This window comes from Drosophila miranda, chromosome 2 (genome assembly GCF_003369915.1).
Source record: "Drosophila miranda strain MSH22 chromosome 2, D.miranda_PacBio2.1, whole genome shotgun sequence".
Classification (NCBI taxonomy): domain Eukaryota; kingdom Metazoa; phylum Arthropoda; class Insecta; order Diptera; family Drosophilidae; genus Drosophila; species Drosophila miranda.
This window is the reverse complement of record NC_046675.1, coordinates 24892565-24901012: the sequence shown is the minus strand read 5'-3', so window position 1 is coordinate 24901012 and position 8448 is coordinate 24892565.

Here is an 8448-nt window from a genome sequence, read left to right as displayed (position 1 = left end):
CGGTGAAATGAGCACAAATATGGCATAAATCAGGCTGTACAGGGAGTATGTACAAGAGGGTGCTCTCCCATCACAGTACCCCCCTTTTCCAGTGGATAAATCACCCTCTCCTCAGTCGTTGTCAGCCAATCATAGTTTTCACACTCTAGTTAACATCATTGTCACCGAGTTTCAGTCACTCTCAGCCACTGTACAGCGAAAAGATGGGAGGAAAAAATCGGTTGACGTTTGCAGTTTGTCTCTTACTTTCCCTCTCTCTTTCTCTAACGCGCCTCCTTTTCACCCTCTCTTTCTGGCCCTGTCTCTGTATTTGGTGCACAATTTTCCAACGAATTTCCATTGCGGCCACCCTTTTCAAAAGGAATTCTGCGTTTGTCGTTTTAAAAATTTCACCAACGTTGACATTTAAGTTAATTTGCATACTACCGCACGAAATTTGCCCCTGATGGCGGTGTGGCAAGGCTGCCTATGATGATGGTGATGATGATTATTATTATGACAATGATGAGGGGGTCGGGGTCCTGGACTAGGACCATCATTGAGGATGAGGACTCGTATTGTCTCTATTCTGGGCTATGCTTTCAATGGGTATGAATCGTCGGCTCTCTATCTCTTTATATTTTACTCTCTTTAAGCACTTTTCTCTGTACCTTTGTCTCCACATCTACTCCCCCATTCTTGCTTTTTCAGTATTTAAAACTAAATGTTGCCCAATTACACAAAGAATTTACATACAATGCTCGTTCCCATAAATGCAAAAATATATTTGCCAACATCTGCATAAACAGTGCGAGGCAAAAGTATAAGACAAATTTTAGAGATCTACAGATGTTCGAATGGTAAATGTTTTCACTTTTGGAATTGGATCATCTTAAGGTAAGAGAGGAAAGTATAGTTTTTATAATCTCAACATCTTTTTTGTTGAGCGCTGCTACATGTAATGTTGTAAGGTTAATTTTGTTCATTGTAGTTCAAATCTGCAGCTCCTGTTCCTATATAGACTGAAGTTTCAAATTGGTTGTGCTTTCAAAAATGACTCGCCCTAAGAATCCAATATACAGCTGTCTTATGTTCATGCCATACACTGTAGTCTATGAGCGTTTCATGCTTCTATAGGTCCTGCAAGTCTTTTTGCGTCTGTCTTAGAATTTCTTCCTTTGTCCTAATGCTGGCGTCCTTCCGTCTGCCTCTTTCTTTATTTCTAAGCAATGTAAATTAATTTTAAAAATTAAATACAATTAAACAAGGAAGTTTGAGCAATGTTACGATATCCAATGGGATACATGCCATCTTATCATAACACGTTGATGGCTCTTAACAGTTAAGCATCTCAGCTTAGGGCTGGACTATAAGCAGCCTCGTAGATTGCTAGATGCAGCAATACGTTGCATATTAATCAAATCCCGCGCTCAAGCTGAGAGTTGCTGCAATTTGGCTGGATTCAAAAGACCATAAAATATTCCGCTACCCAGCAAAGAATGACGGCATCCTCTGGCCCATACCGCTATCCCATCCCACATCCTCGTCACCATCACACGTGCACATCCGCACCAGCATCCACATCCACATCTACATCCTCACCAGTTTCCACATCCCATCCACAAGGGATCACACTTGTCTATGCGCGTTTAGCACGATGGTTGCCACAAGGCTTTATGGTTGTGTGGCATCGCCGCACGGTGCTGCCACCCAACTCGTGGCACCCAATTTCCGGTGCTTGCGTAAATACATTATGCAGCTTACAACTACTTAACGGGGACCGTGGGTGTGGGTGTTGGGTGGCTGGTCATAAAATAGCAAATTCAAGGTGCAACTTTTGTCGATACACGGTCCTGGTCTGGCGCCTGCACTGACTGAAGCTTCTGGTCCTGCTGCTACTCTTCTACCCCATGCTCCTTGCAATATATGCAATAAAAGTGCACGGCAAAACTGTGAAAAAGGTGAAGATTACGCACTGAATAAGAATACACTCCCACAGCACCGTGCCACCACACCCCACAGAGGAAAGTTCCGCGAGAGAGCTCACACTCACACTCAACCAAAATGCAGGCAGACAGCCACACAGACAGACACTTTGAGGCACATGACAAACATGTGTGATACGCCACTTGCCCCTCGACAGCCGCGCCGCCATTTCTATCTGCATTTGCAACAACAGTCTTCCTTTTGCCAGCTCTCTGGCAGTGCCTCTGCCCCTACCCCACAGCCTGGCCCACTCATGAAAGTTAAGGACTTGCATAACTTCTGGCATTTATGTGCGCTTTTCACCTGCTTGCAACAGCTTCACCTACTTTCCCACTACCAACCGACGCCAACGCCCACGCCCACGCCCATCCATCCCATTCACACCCGGCTCCCGCTTTTCCATGCTTCATTACGCTAATGCCGTGTTTTCAAATTATTTTACATGCTGCCTCAACCATCCCCGCTACCACATCATCCTGCTTGCAAGTGGAATTCTTTTCGTTGTTTGTTGCATATTTAATGGGGCTAGCGGAGGAGCGGTTAGAGCCATGGCTGATTAGCACGATGGAAACTAGTTTAGCTCACATAGTTCCGGGTTTTGTGCATAATTTAGTCAGAGATGATTAAACAGCTCTCACAGGGAATCAATAGAGAAGATGGATATCTTTTATAAGACATCTCATCAACGACATATAATCATAAAGGAAGAAAACGGCTCCCATCTGTAGGTAAAATCCAAAATGTTCACAACCAAGACCTCCGGCACAGCCTTGCTCACAATTATACGTACAATAACTAAGATTGGATATCATCAAATTAATGAATGTCAAGAGCAAGTCTTTGGGGCTAAGGCTAAGGTGGCTATGGTCTGGCAGGTATACCGGCAGGTTGTTTGCTTTACATAATTATTTCATTAAGTGTTTTGGCGGCGACTGTCAGGAGCCAGAGAGTCACCCTAAGGACATGACCTGCCTATTGGGAGTCCTTTTCACTTTTCCACTTTGGTACTTTGGTAATACCAGCATTTAACAAGTCAGAAAGCTGCAGACATTTCACAGCATTCGCCTTGACCTCAGGCACTGTCGGTGGACGGAGAGGTAGAGAGTAGGAGATCTGGCATAGCTCATTAACAAACATTAGTTGCAAATGTTGTGAATTACTTAAGGAATTAATATTCCATGCTTCACACACACCCAAAAACACTCTCTCGGGGGCTGGGGGGCAGTCAGTACTTAATCTCCCCGGAGGCTTCTACCGCTCTCTCTCTCCCTCTGTCTCCCCGACAGCAGCTAAATGAGCGGTAGTCATAAGTCCTGCTGCACACACAGCCATACATATACGAAAGTATACACATATACAGACATACATACATTTGTCTATATATTTCTTAAATCCTGCTCTGGGTTTGTACTGTGTACACTCCGGCGTATACTTAATGCAAACTAATTCATTTCCACATATACCTCTCCTTCGGTTATCATCGCCTTCATCATTAGAACGATGCTTGTCTGGAGCGCTAGTTAATGATAGTTGACCCCCCCTCATCGACCCCTGATTTCCTACCCGCCGCAAGCATATTGAATTAATGAAAGCTTTTTGTCTGCTGACCAAGATATATGCTCTGTCTTGTCTACAGGATTTCCGTTCCCACCAACGGAGCTCTCCTTTTCTGGTATCCTTTATAAGTATATAAATTGACTTGAAGCAATCTAATCATCGGCCGCATTGTTTGTCCCTTCGATGCTTGGGTGTGCTAAGTGATTAATAATTTACTATGATTTTGGGTTAACGATGCTAAATCAATGGATTTTCCTATATTGCTCATTTTGGGGGATACTTTTATGGATATTAAAGTGTTTCTTAAACTTAAATGTGGGCTCTGAAAGGTGTGCTTAAACTGCACATGGACATGACTCAATACATAAGTGTTCTCTAAGATTTTATTATCTATTATTATTTGTCTAAATATATTTGTAAACCAAATTTGTATTTGGTTTACTGTTAAAGGTATACATTCTGTTGACTTCGGATTATATTCCTTGAAATGTATTTTTAGCACAATGAACTTCTTCTCTTTTCATAACCCACAGCTGTCTCGGGGTTTTCATGTTTTCCATTTTCCCAAAAAACAATTCCCTTGGCCACAAGTGCAACTCTTTCTTGTCCGACTCCTGCCGCAACATCCTCTGCCTTCAGCACTCAATCTCTGTTTCTGCTGAGATTTTTCTCTCTACTCTCTCCTCCTTGCCTCTTAACCTAGTGTATCCTACTCCTTTTCTCTTGTTATAAGTACTCTCAACTTTCTCGTGCGTTCTCCCCTTCTCTTACTGTAAGTTCTTCCAATTTTCCTTCACGCATGCAATTCCTTTTAAGCGGCTTTTGGGCCACTCTCCTTTACTCTCCGCCCAATCCGCTCTTATCCTTCTAGTTAGTTATTCCTAGTTTTTCAATTTTTTCTCTTTTAGCTGAATTCGGGCAGAGAACAAATACGGAAATGCAGATTTCGCATAAACAGAGCACGTACAGAAAATTAAAACAAGTCATAAATGCGAGCGCTCCAGCAACAAAAAGAATTTTGGCCACAAACACAGATGGGGAATACTCGCACTAGGAACAGAGACGGATAAAGGGAAAACGAAAACCCAAACAGAATAGGTTAGCGATAGGGGAACGGAACCAAAACAAGGGAATGGAAGCATTTCAGATCGTGTCTTGAATATTCTATGATAGTTAATTATATCGGTGTTCTGCGTCCTGGCTATGTTTGTGTCTATGAGGAACACATTCGGAAATTCTAAAGATTTATTTATGGAATGACAGGGGGAATTAGCCAAAAATGCATTGGTGAAGAAGTGGTAAGGGTAAGGGTCTCTGGCAAAATGTGAAAAATAACTTACGCCTTTTTATGTGAAAAATATTGAAATATTAGTGGATGGAATGGGTGGACTCTGAACAGTGGCAAAGGATACCGATACCCTTAGTATGCCGGACCCAAAGGATTCATCAGCGGCAACAGCTGTTGACTGCCGTCGCTGCCGAAAATGTTAGCATTTTGCGATGATGTATCGCTGGCATCATTATAACAGCTGCCAGAAGGTACCCCTATCCTTTCAGCACCGCTCTGTCCCCCAGCAGGAACCTGGTTTGGGCATGAAATTTTTGGATGCGTTTTCACCCGAGCCCTGATGGGCCAATGGGACGGGCCCCATTTGTGCGTGCCTTGGGTACTTGTTGTTATATTTATCACAGAAATGTACTTTATCTTTGCCGGTGCCCAATGCGCGGAAAAGAGGAGAGCCCAAAGAGAAAAACCAGGGAAAGTGATGGAAATCATGGAGCTGTGGAAAAAGGGAGACGAGATCCAATGTAACCCTATACCCCTGGGCCAGCACATCAGTCACCAGATGCTGCGCAGGGCATTGTGTCTCCTTCAGCAATTTTGCATTTTCTCATCTGTCTGCGAACCGGATGTTTATGCAGATTTACATGTAAATTAAATTACATAAAAATATCTTTCTTTATATTGATATATATTGTTTGGAGATTAAACTTGCATTATGAACCCAAACAAGCAGCAAGCGAAAGTTTTATCGTAAAAGAATCTTTAACAGATGTTTGATTTTGATGTTTATGGGAGAAAGGAATGCTGCCATGCCAGCATGTATTTTTAATGATTTACTTCCATTTTGATGGATGGTAATAAAAAAGTGCTGGGGCTTTGTACGTCTGGGTGTCAGGGAGGAATCGGAATGGGCAGGGAACAGATTGAATGTACTTCGAGAGGAGCATTCAATAGGTTCGCCCTCTTGATCAGCGTGAGCTCTTCACTCTCACTCTCTGAGCTTTTTGCCAGAGGTGTTTCCACACTTTTCATCCTATTAGGGAGGACTTTACACCTATTTTTGTCAGGTCTCTCCACACTTTTCATCAGCTCCTCCCACCATTAGCGCCACCAACACCTCGCCCATCTCCATACACAGTCCCTCTCTGCTCATAAATTTCAAGTCGCATATGCAAATGTCAGTCAGACTCCAGGATATTGATTGAAATGCAATATTCTGGACGCGGTGTAACTCAGTAATTTGCATAAGTCCATTACTGACCAAAATGACAAACCCTGGGAGAGAGCTTGGGGGCGGAGGCGCAGACAACTACTACGAATAGGTTGACCTGCATTTGACCAGATGCAAAATTGTGTGGGCCTAATTCGAGGTCGTTGCTGATGACGTTGAATATGCGGTGATACGGAACATGTGGAGAGGCTGCCGGCTTCTGTGTGCAGGTATTTTGAGAGGCAAACATCTGGTACATTCTACATGGAGCCCATGATACATGGTACATACCTTTTACATGGATTACATTATTATGTAGAAATTCAAGAACAGAAAATTTAGGCTATAAATTGATGTTATCGTGAACAATGTCGTTGAAGGTGTATTGTTTCCAAACAACCAGATATGTCTCTTTAAATCTGTTGCTGTATTTACCAGCCACGAACTCTCTCTACCGCTGCTGGACATTTCGGAATATCTAGTATTTCTATCAAACTCATCTAAGCTCTGCACAATTTTATAAATTTATTTTTCCTTCCCAATTTCCGTTGGCATGGTAAAAAGCTTTTCGCTTGCAACTGATTCACTTGCATCTATCTGCCATTTTATTGTCTAAGAGATACATCTAGAGGAATATTCAAGTGTATACTATATGAATGTGTAGAGAAGTATATTTAATATGGGACATGACAATATTGTCTTGGCCTTTACCCACAGAAAACGGAGAACAGAGCAGCAGATTCTGTTGTTTCGCTTTCCCGCCGACTCTTCCGGCAGACATCATTATTTCTCAAGTCAAGTGGATGTTGCGCTGATAAACTCACAGAGCGTGGCAGTTCCCCTCTCCTTGACCCCACAGTCCCAATTCCAGTTCCAGACCTTGGTTAGGAGGACGACAGCATCGTCATCGTCTTTCGTTCTGCTTTGGTATCTTTATCCTTTATGCAAGAAAAAAATGGGAGAATAAAACACGATTCGAGTAAATAAAAACTCAGAGCTTCTTGGAGCTTGAGCATGAGCAAAGTTGATGGCAATAAAGAAAATGCTTACAATTTATTGATTTCATATTAGTAGAGAGCTGACGACACACATACCCAAACACCGGATCCGATCACGACGTACGTAATACGTATGAATAAATTTACAAACGCCTGAAAGAATGCAACAAAATCTCTGACTTTACTTCGCCCGCAATTTTGCTGTTGACGCGGAAGTTTTTCGATTCTTCTTTTTTCTTCGTTTCGGTTAATTCCATGATTTCAATTTACCCAAATGTGGGTCAGCTCTTTTTTGGGTTTATTTTGGGTAGCCCTGCTAATTTGAAAGAGAATTTGAATCTTTTGGGCCGCAGAACTTGCTAATTGAATCAAATCGTCTTCTAATTGTTGTCGAGTTTCGATTTCTTTTAACAGAATTCGTATGGTTTAGAGAGTGGCGGAAACGGGCAAACTTTCCACTTGACTTTTAGCAGCAGGATATTGCTCTATTAGGGATTATTCAGATAACAGCACGCAAAAACATCGATATACTTACTCGAATTGTTCTGCAAACAATCCATCATTTAGGGCAAATATTGTGTTGCCTGTACAAATTATAAACCAAACTTTTGAATGCCAATTTGATAAGCTGATTTATGCTTCATGTTTGGGCTGCGGTGCGGTCCTCCCTCTCTGAGTTGACAGGGAAATCATTAGGCTAATGCGATGGGAGGGCCTGCAAACACAAACATTGGAATTGGCAAACAAAAACGAGCTGTGCACATAAATTAAGCCGGAAATCAGTAATCCCATTGATTCCCAGCTATAGCTGTAGCTGGAGCCCCAACGATATGCAAAGTTAGTTCGTTCGGTGATAACAAATGTGGAACAATTATGGCCGCATTAAGCATATGCCCAAATGGTCAGCATTCCTCGACCCATGCGTGTGTGTGGGTGTATGGGTCAGTGGAGTGCACCGTCAGTCGTTCTTTGGATTTGCATAAATCCAACCACATTTATTCAATAAGCAACCCACACACGCACATTCACACTCACATACTCGAATGGATGAAAAAACAGCAGCAGCACTCGACTTCGTTTGGGCTTTAAGACCACTTAATAATCCGCTTGGATGGGTTAAAGGGGAGTCGAACAGAGGCTCCTGCTCCTCTTACTGATTGCCCGCACAACTGGCATTGATTTACGGAGTGGACTAACCCCAGATACCAAACCCTTGCCCAATCCCAATCCCAATACCAATCGGGTATGCAAATCGAATACAACTAAATGTAAACACATACAAATGCACTTGGAGATGGAGATGGAGATGGAACCTTAGTTCCATTTCTATTTTTCCGATTTGATTTCGCAAGGGTTCTAATGCCTCAGTGGCTGGGACTTGAACAGGGGAAGCAGGACTACAACTAGGAGCAAGAGTAGGACGTACTGGATGT